Source organism: Bemisia tabaci, chromosome 3 (genome assembly GCF_918797505.1).
Source record: "Bemisia tabaci chromosome 3, PGI_BMITA_v3".
Lineage (NCBI taxonomy): Eukaryota > Metazoa > Arthropoda > Insecta > Hemiptera > Aleyrodidae > Bemisia > Bemisia tabaci.
This window is the reverse complement of record NC_092795.1, coordinates 8,822,631-8,842,821: the sequence shown is the minus strand read 5'-3', so window position 1 is coordinate 8,842,821 and position 20,191 is coordinate 8,822,631. Positions and strand designations below refer to the sequence as shown.

The window sequence follows — 20,191 nt, the reverse complement described above, 5'->3', positions numbered from 1 at the left end:
GATACCATATCGACGGTGAAACAGCAAAAACGCGTATATCGATTTCAGTGTTTCAAAATCTCCGCTTTTATTGTATTTTTTCAAAGGGGCCGAACCAATTTATGGCTGACACTTTCACAGAATATTCTCCTCGCTGATAGCATTATCATAATCATACTCTCTGCACTGATAGGAGAAAGCGTATCATAATCATCATATCATGTCAATCTTAATGTAGTGCGTACAATGTGCCACATATTTTAGAGTTTTATTATTTCTGTATTTTATCTTAAGTACTAATATAAATATATGGTAAAACAAATACTGTAATTTTTTTTGTAGGAAAGACCAATATATATCAATTTTGTAAAAAAAAAACAAAAAAAAAACCATTTATACAAAATCCTATATCTCCGATGCAAATTCACGAATACTCATCAAAACTCAAGGGCGAGACCAATGGACTTGATACATTTCGGGAATGAGGAGGAATTAGGCATCGATAGAACTACCCCCGACGCGGTGAGCGGCGTCTCGACGGAAGGGTGGCGAGGGTCGCGTTCGCATCCCTACGACCACCCTCTGGAATTGGGAATTTCGGCAACCCCCCTCCCTCTCGCCGCCCGCAACCCTGCGAGCTTAGCGGCACCCCAAATCTACAAACTGCGACTCGTAACTAGTCCGCTGTTGTAGCCTCGCGTTGTTATCTTCGGTGCATTCATGGTCGTATTCATGGTCATTCCTTAAACAGCTCTTTTTCCTAGGAGGTTCCACTTGGTTAACATTGTAATTCAAGGAGAACATCACGGAAATGAAATTTTTGCAAACCGCGGGTAAAATTCAACAGCTGCAACTTGTAGTCATTGTAATCCCTTGTAAGGATCCATTCCCAAAGTTATATTCAGAATTTTATTCCAGGTTTGCAAAAATTGTCCTTATGCAATCTTGAGGATCTACCTGAGCCTCCCTTAATTACGATGTAAAACCAGAAAGAAACTATTAATGTTCCCAAGCTGCTGACATTGCCTAACGGAATATTCACGATGATCTGGTCTTAGCGGGTGGAGCACAATGGGAGTGGCGCACCAAACCGCTACAGCTGTACATAAACCAAATGAAAGAGGCCGAAATGCTGCGAGCAACTAATACTGCTCCCAAGCCACTCACATGGCCTATTGGAGATTGAAGGCGAACTGGTCGGAACAAGTGATAAGTAATATCGATAGCTATGAATAAACGGAGTGAACGAGTCCGAATTGTTGCGAGCAACTATTACTGCCCCCAAGTTGCTTACATTGCCTATCAAGGAATTGAAGGCGATACGGTTTTGAACGAGTGAGAAACAGTGTGAGTGGAGTACTTCATGCCACAAATGAAGCATAGCTCACTAATTTGAAATTTGGTCATCATGTAAAGGAATACAGCTAAAAATGAATGGAAAATGAATGATGAATACACACAGGGAATGCTAAGAACGAATATTTTTCCTCGTTTCGTTCTCCTCCCTTTATTCCTTCCTGCACTTGAGGGGAGGCACGGAATGAGAACTGACCACCCTAACCATCTAATGCCTACCAGCTGTCATCGACAGATGAATTTTTACTCTTGACCACTGCTCGTGCATGGATGGGAATTGCTGAATTCTCCATAACTCGAAATTAAAAGCGAGTTGTGGAGAATATACCTAGAGTGATACCGGCACATGAGATTCTACAGGCAAAAAGACAACGTCGTCACAATTTGCTCGCGTTTTGCGCACGGAACAGAAGAGGTAACATTACAAAACACCCAAGGAAATAAAACACATTATTTTATTAAACGGTCTGATGGAAATGTTTATGTGATGTGGTGTTTGTCAGAATACATTCTCTCACAATCATCATCAAGGACTATTAGTTAAGAAATAATTTGAGGAACTTTTTTCATCGGTTATTTTGCGGGCATCGGCATCCGATTGATCCGATTTTAAAACCATGCAAGCGTCATTTTTCTTTACAATAGAATCCTTTAATTTCGATAAACTTTGCTTAATTTATATTATCTAGCACTGGTTACTTTTCTAAGCCCTAATTGTTCTTAAATCTTTTGATGGAAATCTTCATATGATGTGATTTGATAAAACATACATCCTATCACACGATCAAGAAGTAGGTATTAAATAATAATTATTTTATCAATAAAACCATATCAAGATGTCTCAATTTTACGCGCAAACTTATCAGAGAGGCATTAGGTTTCCCAGGAAAAAAATTTAACAGAGATTACCTCCAATTAAGAATTACCTTTGAAATCGAGAGGAAAAATGTCTACTTCCCTTACATCGACATTTGCACCGTTTCACTCTGCAGTGGTGTAAACAATCAAAATTGCATGATTGAAGGATCGATCTTCATGCAGCAGGAGCTAATATACTTGCAGCCAAGAACGTGCTGGACTCTCTGTATCCACGCAAACATAAAACGTACGACTTCCAAGAGATTTGATGTATTTCCACGGACTGAAACATATAAGAAAATAGTTTCCATAGAATAAATCGGACATATGCCATTTTTTTGTTTCAACAGAGCTGATCTCAAAAAGTCATACTTTGATAACGAACTTTTACAAAAACCTGTAAAATTTAGTCAAATCTTAAAGGTACATTTATTACTCATGAATTTCATTGAACAAAATCATCAAAGATATGAGATCAGTATGTGCTGTAACCGGATGAAAATCAACGCAAAGTGACCGGGGACACAACGTCATTCTCTAAAGGCCCTTCGTCCTGAAAAATCGCTGATTGTTGACATAATTATTTCTGAAACAATGCATCCTCAATTTCCATTCTCGCATTTGGTGATTCCCTAGTAGCAGAGTTATATAAAAAATTTGTTTTTAAAAGTATAAACCGTAAATAACCACAAGCTAAAGAATATTCATTGTTTATGTAATGGATGTAAAGTTTTTTAGTTAAAAGTTTACTAAAAAACTTATTTTATTATGTAACCCTTAGTATAAAAGTTATATAACCAAATTCAAAGAGTGTATAAAATGAATTTTCATTATTCTTCCTGGCTGGTAGCGCACTCTAGTTATGAAGTGTGCAAGTTTTCATATGCGTTACTACCAGGTGGTGGATCATCGTAGAGTTGTGACTTACCTTAAATCCGCGCCGTCCTAATCGGGATTAGAACCCACGCTTCGGGATGGAGTTGCAATCCGAAGTCCAGTACTTTACCACCAGACCAGCCAGGCTTGATATGAATGGGCCCCTAAATTCAATCTCTTAACTATCGCAGGCCTCTGAGTCCGTAATATTTTGTTTATTGACGGATTCTTATGATATTTTACCAGACTTTATTATTTATTATTTATTTATTTATTGTTTTTTATTTCATGATGTAATTTTTTCATTTTCATTTTTTTTAACTCTCTCTCATTTTTTTAGCTCTCTCTATTTTTTAACTTTATAATTGCGTCTTTTTCCAGTTTTAATTATTTGGGCCTTTTTCTAGTTTGAATTTATGTCGATGTATTTATGTTATTTATTTATTATTATTATCATTTCCTTTTTTCTTTTAAATTTTTATAATATTAATTTAAACATTTTAAAAAAAAATCAAAATTTTTAAAATAATATTTAATAATATTTTTAAAATATTAACAAAAATAATTATGATATACTTTAAAAATATTATAAAATATTATTTTAAAAATTTTAATTTTTTATATTTTTAATATATTTTTAAAATGTTTTAAAAATATTCATTGATTGTATTTCAAAAGTACTTTTGAAAATATTTTAAAAATACATGAAAAACATTTTAAAAATATATTAAATTTCAATATTTTTAAAATATTGCTGTCTAACTGGGCAGGGTTATGAGCCAGACACGCTACCAACTGAGGTAACAGGGCTCCTCGGATTGTGTGCCGAGATATCCCCTTTTAACTCGTCTCGGAGCCATTAGTACCTCTAATAATACCTATCCCACGCAGTCTGAGAGTCGAGGGTGTTCATTGAAATGAGATCATCATCATCATTCATGAAAATGAGATAGGTTTACGTTAAAGTCATTCAGGTCATTTATATAACAGTTATAATAAGCAAATTAAGCAAAAGGATACTATGCGTATAAAGAAAATTTATAAAAACCCTTCCTCAATTATATAAATTTTATATAAACGTTATCTTCTGAAAATATGAATAATTATTTTCATGGGCATTTTATATAAAACTTATATACACGATATATAAACTTTAGTTAAAATGTTGATTATATAACCTGTATTAATTCCTTATACGTTTGTTAGGAAGGGGAAAGTGAATCATGCTACTAGGGTTATACTTCAGTTCATACAGCAGGTTATTATTTCCACCGCTTTCTCTCTTCGCAGAGAGCGTAAGGGAGGGAGCGTCTCTTGCTGCACACCAGGCGCGACTCAACCCCTTCGAAGCACCCTCGCGCGAGGGGTGAGCACAAAGGGCTCCGATGCGGAAGGGTTGCAAGTCGAAAGCTTCGAACAGGGCCGCGCCTTACTTTGCATACTCGTCATGCGGCGTCAATCCCATTGGCTCCCCCCGCGCATGGTTCTTGAGCCTCGAGTTTTTTAAAGGAAAACTCTTTGCACCCCAGGTCGAGGACTTTGCATACCATTAGCCCCGCCCGCAAACCGCCGGGCAGCCAATCGGAGCGGCCTTCGTTTTTTATTCGTCTTGCACGGTGCACGCGATTCCAGTCGCTGGGCTGGGATTCGTCTGCTGAGTGAATCGTGGAATGGAAATATATTTTTTAGAGCGCAAGTTTGACTTGCGAATAGATTTCGATGAATTATTCTCATATTAATGGTGGAAGTCAAAAAATGCGGTGCACCGGCTAAGATCTTCGATTCTGCTTTATTTCTTTCAATGAAAACTAACCTAAATATATCCTCGTCTTCATTGGTGGGTCATATGGGTTATACTCCAGTTGAAAGGTCCACTGCTATTTGGACCACGTTTAGCAAAAGAGAACCAAACCACATCAGCTATATTGCCAAATAACTGGGCAATTTCATTTTTTACTACAGAACGTTCGCGCGGATTTTTTTTAAAATTTTAAGGAATTCGCCTCGTATTGTGAAGAAAATTCACTGAAATTTACACACAAATCCGCTTAGTTGTCATGTAAAAAACAAAATTGCCCGATTGAATTTGACAATAGCTGATTTGGCTTGGTTCCTTTCAGCTCAACGCGGTCCGTTTAGACACATTAGGGCTTTTTAAGTCAAAGACACAAAGGGTCATCTTTACTTTTAACTCTATTTCCTGAAACTCTATAGATCCTGAAAAAATGACGTGCCATCCACTTATCGATGGCAAAACTGCAAAAACGCGTATCTCGGTCGCGGTGTTTCCAAATAATCGCCGCTACTATTTTATTTTTTAAAAAGAGACCGAACCAGCATCACGGCTTGGAGTTTTCACAAAATATCCTTTAAAAAGAGAGGATAAATCATTGTAATTTAAAAAAAAAAAAAAAAAAATGACGTTCAATTGTTTTCTATGTAGAGAATAAGCACTGGAAAAAAAAACACATTGGATCTAGAGTCCAGACTCTTGAGAACATTGACAAGAAAAAATACTCTTGATTCGATCGGATTTTTGCTTGAATCAAAACGAAATCCGCTTAAATTAAGAGTACTTTTTCTTGTCGATGTTTTTAAGAGTCTGAACTCTAGATCCAATGTGTTTTTCTTTTCCAGTGAGTATGACAGGAAGTCTGCAACGCCGCAAACCGAGTTACTTATTTTTGCAGTTTCACCATCGAAATGAAGGGCTGTGTTGGATCTTGGAAGCAGAGTGATATGAAAAGAACAAATGTTTAGATGAAAAGAAGAGGTAATTCTTCCAATTTCTTTCAAAATGGCATTGGAGGAGGCATTAACCAATAAATCTACCTAACTAAAAATTAAGCTCCCTTTGGGAGCGGGGGCATTGATAAACATGCTCGTGAATCAGAAGCGGATGATGAAGCCCGGTGATTGGTGGCAAGGATTGAGGTGCAGCGGTGACCGAATGGTCAAGTGCGAGCTGATTGGCGTTGGGCCAACGTCCGGTCGGCCAGTCATGCGTGGACGGGCCAATATCCGATGCCGTTCTACGCTGTTGCCGAAAATATCCCGCACAAAATCGGCCAAACTTTCAAGGAGAGAAACCTTCGAAAGAGCAATCTGTGTTGGTGTCGAACTCAGCGGCAGATCCAGAAGACAGCTGAGGAGGGGGCCTTTTGGATGAGCCCTTATTTCCCTTCAAATACAGTAAGAATTGGAAAATTTGAATATCAAATTCTTGCTGAGCTTAATAACTTCCCTCGTTTATATTTTTTTCCTATTTTATAACTTCCACACAAGGTTGCAGTATCCCATCAGGATATTAAAAAAAAAAAACCTAAAAATACTAAAAAAAACTTTAAACAAATTAATAGAAATAAAAATTACTCCTACTATTAATCCTTCAGATTAATATTTAGGGAAATTCAGCTCTTAAACTTAAATTGTGTTTGTGGAAAGTGAAGGACTTATGCTATTCCACTGAATTTTCGGTGAGCATCTGTTTCGGGGAAAAAGAAGTAGCGAAAAGGCTAAAACTCGAGAGAGGACACATATTAAGCAGTGATGACTTGAAGATAAAATAACTACCATTTTGTGGCCACGTAAATATTTCGGTCTCATCATTCAAAAAGTGTAATAGGCACTTATTGGTTTTTCGTATTGGTTGGCTATTTCTCTTTTGTGTTTCCTCCATTTTCTTCATTTCTTCTTTTTCCTCTGTTTTTAACTCGAAGAGGAACTTGCTTCTGGGTAGATCATTTGGTCGATACATACCAATTTCAAAAAACCAGTTGAATAATTTTCGTGTATCAGGAAGGTAGTCAATTGCAATGCAGAAAAAAATTTCAACATATTTCAATTTTATCTCCAAAAATTCCGATAGTAGAAGCCCCTTCAATGAGTAGTTATGCAACAAACAAAACTTTCTGATGCAGTAGCAAGAATTCAGCCATAAAATTGCAAACTGTTACTGTCAGTGTTACTTGGGACCGCTTTTATAAAGTTAAAGTCGAGAATTTTGAGTTAAGTTGGTAACGTAGCAGGAAACCAGATAATTTTGCACCGATTAAATGCTTGTGATAATTCTGACGAAAAATGAATCTGCGGTCTGGTGATTACAGACGTTGGCATAAAGTCTTCCTCACTTCCGCTTGATCTTTCTTGGCAAACTTACCTTTCTTTCCTTTTTCTTTTTTCCTTTTTTTAAAAACTCGAGTCTTATCGTCGCTCCTCCGGCATAAGGGTATATCTCAATTTCCTCGTGAGCCCCAAAGAGCATGGATTCATATGTAAAGCAGAGCTCATGTGTAAATTAAGATACGCCCTTACGTCAAAGGAGCGACGTTATCTGTGGCGGCTGCAATGTAGAGGTGAGTATGCGATTATCTTGGTAGCAGTGATTTCTGAGAATTTATTTCGCCTACGATTTTATGAGATCTTCTCTACAACAATCGACAAAAAATGCATGCTATTTTTCTAAGCAGATTTAAAGTATAGAGGAAAAGACTAAGAGGAAGGACCATCATGGAGAGAGAGCATAAGAGGAAAAACATGAAGATATAAATCCTCTAGTTAGTCTCTATGTGACTTCATTTATTTAGAAAGTAAATCGTTCAGCTACACTGGGAGATAGGCTATGACTAAAATTTTAGACCTCTTGAAGTGTCATAACATTTGTCAACTTTGACGCGAGCTAATCAAAATACATTATAATATAATCTTTATGAATGCAACAGCAATATTTAATCCCGGAATTCATCGCAATAAAAGTGGATATATTATAAAGTTGTATCATTCTTTAAACCATGAAAAATAAAAGGACTCCATTTCGAAGGAGGGTATTACTATCTCAGGCTCATCCAAAAAAGCACCATCTTCACACGAATGCTAATAATACATACGTTGTTTCTTAAACGAGTCAAGAATTTTAGTTTTCAATAATTTCAGAGGGTAGTCCAAGTATAATTTTCGTCCCAAATTTGTAACTGACTGATTATATCTTAAAATGGATTGCATTTTGCAAAAAGGAACCACTAGCATTACAATGTTGCTAAGATTGTGCAACTTCTTTTATCCCTTAATAGTTTCTATTTTACTCGCTAAAAACTGTAAATTTAAGACAAAAATTACCATCTAAATTTCATAGTTTTTCACAATTTCCGCAATTTTATTGCAAAGGATGAAGTTGCACAATCTTAGCATCATTGCAATGCTAGTGGTTCCTTTTTGCAAAATGCAATCCAAATAATATACTTGTTTTTGCGATCGCCAAAGATGACAAGCATGGCCCCGAGACCTCTTGGACAAACATCGGCACTTCAACTTTTTGAACGATCTACAATCAATTTGATTGTCCTGCATGCCGACTCCTTTTCTTGCCCTATCGGGCAGGATGGTGCAAGAAGACGTTAAATTTTGAGAGATTTTGTCCCCCTCCAATGCATAAGCCAATCCCAACAATATCCACTCACGGCGACTATGCCTCAGCACAGCATTCAACTTGGCTGCATCTGAAGGGCCTCTCAGGACAGCGCGGCCTCCACCATTTATCAAAAACGGTTCATGTGTTGCCAGTGAGATTGACAGGTCCCTCAAACTTACTCATCTCATCAGACCCCTTCCAGCCTCACCCTCTGCAAACAACTTGACCGTCCATTGAAAATCCCTTAAGTGCTTTAGCAAGCTACTTCCAACTTTCCTTCGCCGAGTCTTACGGTTTGACTTGTCGGTAAATATGGGTGGAAAATTCATTCGGACGATTAATAAACGTGCAGGGCTTGTGTGTCTGCTCCAGAGTTTGACTTGGTAACTTGTTAAGGGTGTGCGAAATCCTCTCCCTCATAATACTGAATGTTCGACGCGCGAATGGGGCTTTCATATATTGAGCAAGACTAACAGCTATCACGGAGATATAATATGATTGAAGCGTTAAATTTTCAATCAGAGATAATACATTTTGGAGGCCCTGCATACTGACGATCTAAACAATCTAATTTTGTGAAGCTAAAGTTAAATTTTTAAGTTGACGCTACTTTTCGCCAGATGATGATTGATGAGCAATTTGTTGAGCAAAAAATCAGGTAAAATTCGCCTCATGATGACTGATGAATGTCGAAATGAGCACTTTTCAAGACAAGTTTTTGAAAATTACGTTAGGATTCCTAAACCATTTGCTCAACTGGTCATCAGTCATCATTAAACGAATCTGAGAGCTTACTTCCGAAAGTATTTTTTACACTATAACTAAGAAGCAGTGTTAGGTGTCTAATAAATATATTGTATTTGTTTTCAATTCGAGTTGCTAGGCTTTCATTACCTTTTCACGTCGGAAAAGATAGAAGAAATAACCATCAGACCCAGCAACTGGGTTGAGAAACACCGGCTATTTTGCAATTAGTGTTGCGGTACTACACATTTATTTTGGTGGTTTCATATTTACCACATAGTGGTCATAAAAGTTAAATTTGCAAGTTGACGCAACTTTTCACCATGATTTATGATTGATTCTTTTGACGAGGGTCACCCCTCCTACCCCTCATTACCCCTACTCACCCTCATTAAGAGAACATGTACATGGAAGAATTCGTTTTTGATTGGCTCAGCCATCTTGGGCTTTATGAAGCCGTGTATGATCAAAAAAAATGACGGACGTTGAACGTAGACAAAAAATGAGCTTTTATTCGGTAAGAAGGTCCAGTTTTTACAATGTCCAGGCGTCTCCAGATCTTCTCACTCTATGAAAGAAGTTGTGAGAAATTGCATGAAATTCGCCATCCCTAGACTAACCGTGGGCTCTTTATGAGGATGAACTTGGCAACCCACTCAAAGATATAGCCTGAAGTGCGTCCATCAAACACCGATCGAAAATCCACTTTGCACGGGAATATCGACGTTGAAAAAAAAAAGTCTCAAGTGATTTTAAATATTAAAGGCAAACATCAAAGGATAAAGAACACGAGATCAGCGCAGAGCTCCCCGAGATCAATCGAACGGCGCTCTCTACCCCCCCTCCCTCCCTCCCTCCGAGCGCTCGCCCGAAGGCCGTAACTTTCATCAGCTTCCCGGTGAAAAAGGGGGAGCGAAAATTCGGGCGGAATAATGGAGGAATAATGGAAAGCAGCGCGGTGCGGCTGTCCGGTTGCGTGTCGCGGGGCCGAACAATTGGTCCCTTGTTACTAAGACGGAAGGACAGGGGTCAGAAAGAGGATTTGAATGCCTCCGGACGGAGGAAAAAGAAAATTTATCCCTGGTGAATTGCATCCCTGTCAGGCTCGGGAGGCCATGAGCCGCATACGGAATGAGCCCAGGTCGGAGTGAGCATATTTTAAAAGATTTTCCCGGTTCCGTCGAGAGAGAGGGGCGTCCCTTTTTCATCCCCCGAAAGAGGCGGAATTCTGAACGGGGAGTTTTTCCATGCATTATTATGATTGCCGCCGACTTAACTTTCCCGCCCCCGTCTCCCTCCCACTCGTCCGCCCCTCCGGGGTTTCTTCCAGTCTGCGGCTGACATTTTGACCCTGTCTACATGTTTAAAACCCCCTCGTAGCAGGACCTGGCTCCTCGGTTGCGCGGTCTGAGCGAAAAGCCGCCAACTCGCTGTGTAGCCGGTCGATTATTGAATTGTTATCGATATCGATGAACTTTATCGATAAATAGCATAGCTAAGATAAGAATGTTTGATTTTGGCTGTCACTTATAAAAATGCAGTTTCTTCTGAGGTATCAGCGATGGTTCTTTTTTGTATGGATTTTCTCATAAGAGCAAGTAACGCATTACCTCCTCAAATGCTCCTAAATCCTCGCTTGTATTGGAAAATCTCTACAAAAAAATCTATGGCTGATACCTTAGAAAAGACTGCATTTTTCTAAGATATGAATGTATCGACCAAGTTTATTAGACAGATCGACCCGCTGAAAAGGGGAAAACTATGTGCCACGGAAAAGAGTGTCTAAGCATTCGATAATAATAAGATTTCGGATTTAAAGTCTAAAGAAAATTGAGAGAAAAATAGTTATAAGTTCTACAAAAAATCCTAAGATAGCTTGAAACTAATAATAATTTATGAAAAAATGGAAATTTGAGTGAAATATTTCATAAAATTTGACGAGGCTGTGAAATTTTGAAAAATAAGTAACTTTCATTTCAGGGGCGGAACATGCATTCCGCACAAATAAAAAAGAAATAAAAATCCTTAATTTTTTTTAAATGTAATTCTGGATTTTTCTTATTTTATCGTACGGAACATGAGCGATAAAATGAGTAAAACATACTTCTGCTAACCTGACAATTTTTCTGTATCAAACAAATTGTTTCATGATCATAATTCTGCAAATTCATGAATCACATCTTGATGCCAAGACATTTCTCTCATGGCGATATTTTGCCACCCCGGAAAAATCGTGTTTTTAGAGGAGGTTTGGCAACGTGTTGAATTTTGATACTGCGTTTTTCTTTAGGACGGTCGGATAAGAATACATATTTGTGAGAATTGAGGCTGGAGCCGTCCTCGGTCATCGTGTATTCCGTGCGTGCCCGCGGCTGGAGCCGGAATTCAAATCCCAATTATCATCCCTGTTCGTTATGCCCGCGCTGACGCGGTCGCGAGGGTCAAACTCGGTCTTCGCCGAGGATTTCCAGCTTTTCAGGGTTCAATGCTCATCAACCCGGTGTATTGCGGGAGGGTATCGTCTGGGGGGAAGGAGCCATATGACATGGATTCCATCTCATTTTTAATTTTTCAAAGGAAGCGGACCACAATATCCCCGCTTGCATCGTCAGAAAAGCGTGGCCAATCACCTGCTTGCACTTTCGACTGTAATATCTTTTCTCGGAAAAAAATTATCACAATCCCAACTATGCTCTTAGCTGATTTTGGCGCCAGATATTACAGTAGTTGCAACAGCCAGAGGTATGGTTGATCCAACCACACTTTCGGCTGTCTCAACCATACCTCTGGCTGGTGCAAGTGCAACCAGGGTGGCAAAATTTCATGAAAAATAAAATATTGAAATTTCACGTGAAATATTTCATATTCATTTCATCAGAAATTAATGAAAGATTGAAAGATACCGATTCCTTTCATGTTTCGAAAAATGTAAAAATTGTGACTCTCTTCTATGTGTGTGTGTTTGAGTGCGGGTTGCATACTCTAGCCCCTGAAACTGTATGAAATATTTCACGGAAATTTCCAATCTTTCATTTCTTTCTTAGGTTTCATGCCACCCTGGGTGCAACTACTAATTAGCCTGGAGCCAAAATCAGCTAGGATTATTGCTAGGATCGTGATACTTTTTTTCCATCCAAGAAAGCATTGAGGTCACGCTTCAAGACAGGCAGCCCAGCGTTTACCCTCCCTTCAACTAACGAATCAATGTTGCCGTTGTATGATAATCTCTGAATTCCCGACGAGATGCAGTGTTTACCGAATCAATTTTTGCAGAGAGGAGGCAACGGAAGAGTATATTTTCATAAGAAATAAACCACGCACTGTCAACAGCGGTGAGAGAGCGAGGCGGGGACAGCAAATAAATGCTTGTAATTAAGTTTGCGTGTTTCCCCGCGACCGGCGAAGGACCCGGGACGCGTGCTACATTAGAATCGTCGACAAGGAGGAGCGGAAGAAAAACAAGCGGGCACGCCGGGTTGCCGCTGCTCGGAATGAAGGCGCGTCACCCAGCCTCGCAGACGCCGTGGATTCCCAAAGCAAATCGCTGGAAGACCTAAAAAAAAGTAGCTTCAGTGCCATTCTTCACTTAAAATCAAGATCTTAAAAGCGCGAGAATAAGTATGAAAGTCGCCATCACGTATAAAATCTTCCGGCATTTATTTTTAAACCAATTAGTGGTTTATATGGAACACCATTTATAGTCGTAAATGAACTAATGATTATCGTCTGTGAACCATACTACAGGTATCTTGTACATACTAAGGTATATAAACCATCACTGAGGTCGTATGTGCTATTATTATACCTATGTTGCCTTTACTACTATTAGTGGTGTTCCATACTGAAATACTAATTGGTTTATAAGTCATAGCTTTTTCTCAGTGCTCTTGAAGTATCTTACTGAAATACATTTATTTTTTAAATCTTTCCCAGACACTTTCAAACCACGTGTCTAGGTTTGAGATTTTGCAAATTTTCTCCATACTTCAACCTAATATACTTGCATTGAAATTGAGATCTGAAAAGAATCAAACAAGGTCTGAATCGAATAAGTCTAAAGTGTCTCTCAGGAAGTATCGTACCGAAGCACTTTATTTTTAAAACGCTCCCAGACACTCCCAAATTATACACATCTAGGTTTGCGATATCTTTTTAATGGAAAAAATTACACAACATAATGCTTTGAAACTCACTAGTTATTTTCCCTACAAAATTTCAAATAAAAATGTTGTCAAGTATTTTTTCTCAAATGTAGAATATGAGATGAATTTAGGCAACGTCTGGAGTATTTAGGCTGTTTATATCCTTACTAATATTTTCGGATTGGCAGTAAGGAAGATTTTTTATTGAATAAAAAATAACTTTAAGAATTCGTCTTCAAATTATTAATGGGTGAAGTATTTAAGTGATTTTTGTAAAAAGGAACGTTGGCTGCTGCAGCCTCTATTATGCGTTAGTACGTGTATATCTTGCTAAGCACAGGAGAAAGCTCAATATCGCAATTTATTTTTTGGTGTGTAATTTCAATCCTCCCCTTTAAAAAGATAAAAAAATTCATAAACCATTTTTATAAAATACTCATGAATTTGCTCGGTCTTTGTGTCACACCAATTTAAGTGTACATAAAAATAGGCATTTCCCCCAATTTGCTTCAAATGTCAAGTACTTATCAGACTTGACAGCGCTTTTAGGGGCTATCGTTGTTGAGGCGGCCACAAAATTAATAGGGGTCCGGAAAGGGATGAAACTTTCTCGAGGAGAAGCGTCAGATGAAAAAGCACGACCCTCCGAAAGCCGTTATCAGTAATAAAGCGAGTGCGTATCTGGGAGCCCACCTTCAATGTCCACCTTCCAGCCCCCACCCACGACAAAAAGAAAGTAAAAAAGAAGAATCTCTCGGAAAACTTCAGGGGGCCTCTCTCTTCCGTAATTGTGGAGCCGCCAGGAAGTATGAACAATGGCCTTTGCGGCGCAAAATCCGACGATATCTGTATTCGAAGGTGGGGAAATATCCGTATATATAGATATATATCCGATATATATGTGCGTGTAAAGATCTGCTGCATTTAGGGTTATTTAGGAGCCTGCCTTTCGGAGATAACAAATTAATCCAGACGGGTGAGAGCTCTGTTGTCAGATTGCAGGAGAAAATCCCAGTTTTGCAACTTTCTGCTCAGCTGAACTTCAAAGCACGACGGCTTGAGGGACTTTTTGTCCCTTTGCTTTAATGCGAACAAGAGTTTGCGTCAAAGCAAAATAGAACGTATTTAAGCTAAAAGGAACTTTGTGCATAGGGATTGTCTGCAACATAGTTCCTTTTAGCATAAATACATCCAACATATCGACGGCGAAACTCCAAAACCACGTTCTCTGTGCGAGAGAAATTCTGTGAATATTTCAAAAAATGATGTTAAGTTGATTTGAAACGGAGATTTTAAAACACTGCAAACGAGGTACGTGGTTAGGGAATTTCAGCGTCGATATGGAGGAAAGCAATTTTCAATTCTGGAGAAAAAAAATAAAAAAAAAAAAAAGGTGATTACGGGCAGCCAGCTAGAACTGGCAAGATAAACCAGTGTTTCCTCCATGAAAAAATGCATATTCAAGGAGCAAAACAATTCAAGTGCTGTAATATTGTATTTCATCCTAAACACTTAAAAAATAATAATGATGAGAAGATTGAAGCGTTAAAAGTGAGGCTGTCTAGCTCAAGCAAAAAAATCTTTCAAAACGAGTGGATGATCGAATGACAGTAAAAATCGACTTATATGCAAGAAAAGTCTGTCCGATAGTGAAACTGTGTGTAAATAGACTGATTCCGCATGAAAGCGTTTAAACATGCTCAATAATAACATGTTTGTGATTTTCATGCTCCTTCATCTCAATGGTTATGCAATGGGAGCTGCGATGAAGTTCAAATAGTTGTATCACGCGCCTTGCTCTTCCTACGCGAATTCAACTGAGAGATCATGATTCGGGCTTTACTGAAACATACTTCGGCGAGTCAAAGGTTACAATTCATCCTAGTCATAGTTGATTGACAGAGAGGCTGCAAATTGAAGTTGATTCAGCTACTTAATGGTATTTTGTGTAAATTACGGGGATGAGCTGAATTGATCATTCTTGCCAAAAAGTGCTCCAGATTTTCTATGGACTCGTCGCGGTAAATGTATGTTGATTGGTCTGTTTTGTGATGGAAACCTAATGTTGATAGACATAATTCCTCCGCACTGTGAGGTAACATCATGATCAGAAGCCACCGTCATAGGATTTTGAGTTCATGTCGATGTGAGTTCGGTTAAATTTACATGATAGACCCATTTTAATTTTTCCGTTGAAGCATTACTCAACTGATTTTGACTGAAGTGTGACAACTTTTTATCAATTTGATTCTTTTTGATCGCATTTGATTACTATTGATTTTTTCTCATCGACGTTTGAACAATGTTGAGTTTTCTAAACGAGACCAATGATTTGTTTTAGGTCCACAACTGGACGGAGTTAAACAGAAAGGAACCAAGCCACATCGGGATCGAACCGAGAAAAAGAGGCTTAAAGTTTAGCTCCTGCATAAGACTCAATGTAAAAGTTAAACTTCAAGTTCAATTTCTGCAAAATTTGCTCCAAAAAAACTTTGAATTTTTGGCGATAGATAGTAGAGCAGTGGTTGAGTTCAAAACCACTCATAACTCAATTTTTTCCAAATGTGGGTTGGTTCCTTTCTGCTCAACTCAGTCCAACTATAAATGGAAAAGTTCCTTTTTCGTAGGAACATCCTCTTCGTCGTGATTTTTTCCAGCCGGTGATTTTCTCAGAAGTTGAACATTTCGTTTTTACGTGGGCGGCAACGTAGGGAAACCCGGGTGCGCCTTCCGCGGACATAGCTGGGAGTTTGCCAAATGTGGGCAGCTAATTCCGAGCATCCTCTCTCCACCCTCTTCGGTGTTTTAGCTAAATCGTATTCTAGCACTTCTCTCGTAATTTTATCTTTTTCACTTTCCCCACTGATCCCACCCCTGTTTTTTGCCCCCGCACGAAGCCACCTTTCTTTACATCTACACAGCCACTCAATGCGTACTGCGCTGTATTCTTGCAAAATGCCTGCTGCGTCAACCTCATCCTCGTCGGATCGAATAATACACCGGAAAAAAAAAACACATTGGATCTGAGTTCAGACTCTTGAAAACATTGACAAGAAAAAATACTCTTGATTCAATCGGATTTTTGCTTAAATCAAAAGGAAATCAGCTCAAATAAGAGGCTTGGTTCTTGATTTAAGCAAAAATCCGATTGAATCAAGAGTATTTTTTCTTGTCGATGTTTTTAAGAGTCTGGGCTCTAGATCCAATGTGTTTTTTTTTCCAGTGATGAAACTAGAAGTTTGAATGAACCACTAGACAGGAGGAGAAAATAAGTATAGAAATAAATATTTTCTCATCCAAAGTTTCTGTATGGAGTGTGTGTGGCGTATTGAGCATTTTTAAAATTTAATCCATCAGTGCATATTACAATACAGCGCTTTTCTGTTCGTTAACTCAAATCTCCCCCTCTGAAAGAGAGAGAGAAAAAAAAAACCCGAAAGTCTCCTCGAGTCAAATCGAGCGCGTTTCCCGGACAAAGTGATGCAAGTCTATTCCAAGCTTGCGAAATTGTCTCAAACAATTCAACTTTTTACAAAAATGTACATTCGTAAGTTTCGTTGAAAATGTGCCTGTTTTTGCATGAGATCAAACGACAAGTCCGAGAAATTTTCAGTTAAGGACTTTAAAGATTCTCTTGATGAAAATGCAATTTGTGAGGGGAGATTTGGCAACATTAAACATTTATTCCGTCCTTTCGAGAGTGAAACGATGAAAAGAGCTTTTTTTTGGGAGGGGGGGGGGGGCTTCTTGGTTCCTGGTAATCGTAAATTTTGGACATATGGTGGCTCTAGAGATCATCCACTTTCACAGGTGCCTCTGTCTTTTCAATGCTCGTTTAGATGAGTAACTCCCACATTTTTTTAAAAAATTGTGTTAATTCGGCTTATTATGCTTTCTGTACAAGGGTTTTTGGCAACAGGCTCGAGCGACTGTTTATTTATTATCCAGAACGTGAGCTTTTCTGTCTCGGCACTAGGAGCAGCGTGGGCGGGGGATGGGAAGAAAGCCGCAGTTAAAAGTTAAACACGGGTTGTTTGAACAAAAGTCCTCATTGCGTCTCGTCATTCTTGAGAGCTAAGACGGGAAGTGAATTTTGTGACTTCTGGAAGAGCGACGATGTCAAATTTAGGAGAAATGAGACACTTAAAGATCGACGTAGACGAAACTAAGAAAATGTTCCCAGGGATCAAATTTCTCTGGAATGTCAAATGCAGGAAGAGGGAACAGGGACTGAACAGGAAAGGAGCCGGTCGTTCTTCAAAGTGTGCATGATTACCGTGTGTATTTGCATGTGTGTGCGTGTCCTTTTCACTGTCAAAATTTTTCTAGGATGTAAAGTGGAACCGGGCATTCTCTGGGCTTCTTGAACTTTTGTTTGAACCCCAGATCTCGGAGGCTCGTAAAAGGCTGTCCTATCTGATTTAGGTCGTCAAATTTTAAAAAACCCAGTGATGGCCGTTAATTGGACGTATTTCTGCCAAATGGAACTATGTGCATTAAGACATGAGCCCTAGGACCCGTGAGAATATATTCATAACAGGGCTCACGTTATAATGCATATAGTTCCGTTTGGCCGAAATACGTCCTCGTCTAAATTCTGATACAACTTTTGCTACTCCGGTGAACCTTTTTTTGCAAAACCAAACGAATTGAAGAGAAAACTGCGTCCTGTGAAGTATTTTCGATGCAGTCTCCAAAATTTGTGACTCCTCCCGGCTTCTTTAAACGTCGTGAAGACATATGGACGTATCTCGGCTAAACGAACCTAAAGACAGGTGGGGAAATAGGGGTGTGATCGTTATGCAAGGGCCGTAAAACTTAATGGGAATTATAATGCGCCAGTGACGTCAGTGACGACGAGACGGGGATGCACACGTTTGGGAATCTTCAACTTATGAGCCCTGTCCACAACGATCATTTGCCATGCCCACGGTTCACGAGTGCCGCATACAGTTGGCGCTTAGTTCTGTTTGGTAGAATGTAAAATCTCACTATTCCATTTCTCCAAGAGGGAATCACGCCTATTTTTACATTGTTTCTTATGCAACTTTCTGGAGCACACCCCATCTTTCCCACTCGTATATAGTTCCGTTCTGCAGAAATACGTCCATGTTATGTTTGGCAACGCTGTGAGTGACTTTTAGAGGAGTTGCTTCGAGAGGCAGGGAGGGACAGCCCCCTCTGGACCGCAAACGAACTTGTAAAAACCCGAGCATTTTAGTCGGCCCCTAATTTCCCGGCAGACGGGGAAGGGGAGGGGGAGGGAATTCCATCATTACCTCGGGAGCTTTTGTCTCCTTGTTATTTTTATTAAATTATTAATGGGTTGTCGAAGTCAGACCGTAATAGGAAGGTGCGCTGGAATTGCTGGAAAGTAAATAAGAAGCGCCTCTCTCGCTCGTTCAACTCAGCTTCACCCCCTTCACATCGGAGGTGATGTCTCCAGGTCTTATGAGAAGTTGGAATAAGAATATTGCGGCGAATAACGACGTAGAGGCTGAACTTTATGTTTGGGCATCTTAAAATTTTGCTATTTTGTGCAGTCATACTTCGTGAGCCACATTACCCTCTTTTTTTCTTCTTTTTGGGGGATGGTTTGTTAGAAGGTGATTGAGTTGAGATGAACATCGAGTAAGAAGAAATTTTCATCTTATTTCAGTATCGACCATTAATTTTTAGATTTGAATATTGATTTTTAAACGGGAAACAGGAAAACAACTTATTTTTTTTTAAAACGGTGATTGCTATCAACGGATTAGATACCGCATAGCAATATTCCAGTCTACATTAAGATTTATTGAAATTAGACCTGTGTAAAAAAGTGTAGGAGAGTGGTAGGGCTGGTGCCATATCGTCGCACATCTGACGTGAAGGTGTACCTGAGTTTTGAGTAAGCTCTATTATGTAAACAACTTTATGAGATGCAGGGCTCATGTGAAAATGTAGATACGCACCACGCCAGAGGAGTGACGATATGTTAGATAGAAATGCATGCGAAATGGGTCTCCAAACAAGGTATGACTTTAAACACTATGCAGCATGTTATGTCTTCGAAATATCATTAGGAAAACGGATTATACAACGGGAAGTCTGGAAACTAACTCCTGAACAAGATCAAATTGTTTAAAATTGCCATCAGTCAAAGAGCAAAATTACAAATGATTTAATTTTTATGATTTACTTAAGTATCTCGTTCAGAAGTTGATTTCTCGAATATCCGACGCATTTGAATCGTTTTCTACATATAAGATTTTGAAGGGAAACTCTTTCCCCAAGGTTCAGATCTTGTCTCGTGGTCTTTACTATACCGTGCTAAGGAAGAACGCCGTATGGACATTCGAGAGTTGCCGAAAATTTATTTTTTTATTCAGCAAGAAACTCTATAATTAAGGTTTGTGCACAATATTGAATCAAAATTTTCAGATATTGTAACTGCGAACAGAATTGTCTGAAAAAGTAGAAGAAATATATTCGAAATTTTCCCAATAAATTCGTTTTGTATCGAGGAAAATATGGCAATGTCTGAAGGCTCATAGGGCGTTTTTCCTTGGCATAACAGTATTAAGGTGGTAAATCCTCATCACCATTGGCGCATCCAGCAAATTGGCAACATTGTCTTTTCTCCATTTAAAGCCATGGAAATGTATCGATTGTTCGCGGGCAAGGTGCAGGTGCCTCCGACAAGAGTCGATTATTTATCATAGGTTTAAATGGAGGCAATCTAATGTTGCCAAATTGCTGGATCCGCCTCTGCATCACCGAGCATGCGAACTGATTAGCAAACGTCCCGAATTGGAAACCCGGAACACGGGCATCAGCGGCAACGATG

The 20,191-nt window shown here is 39.0% G+C and overlaps 1 long non-coding RNA gene across 4 annotated transcripts in view; it reads right to left on the bottom strand.

Annotated features, from left to right (window-relative positions):
* Window positions 1–20,191, bottom strand: part of LOC109030966 (uncharacterized) — a 92,538-nt gene that overhangs the window by 30,721 nt on the left and 41,626 nt on the right. For all 4 annotated transcript variants that reach the window (XR_011899441.1, XR_011899440.1, XR_011899438.1 and 1 more), the window contains exon 3: window positions 2,262–2,476. This is a non-coding gene — a long non-coding RNA (uncharacterized lncRNA). The remainder of the gene's footprint in view (window positions 1–2,261; window positions 2,477–20,191) is intronic.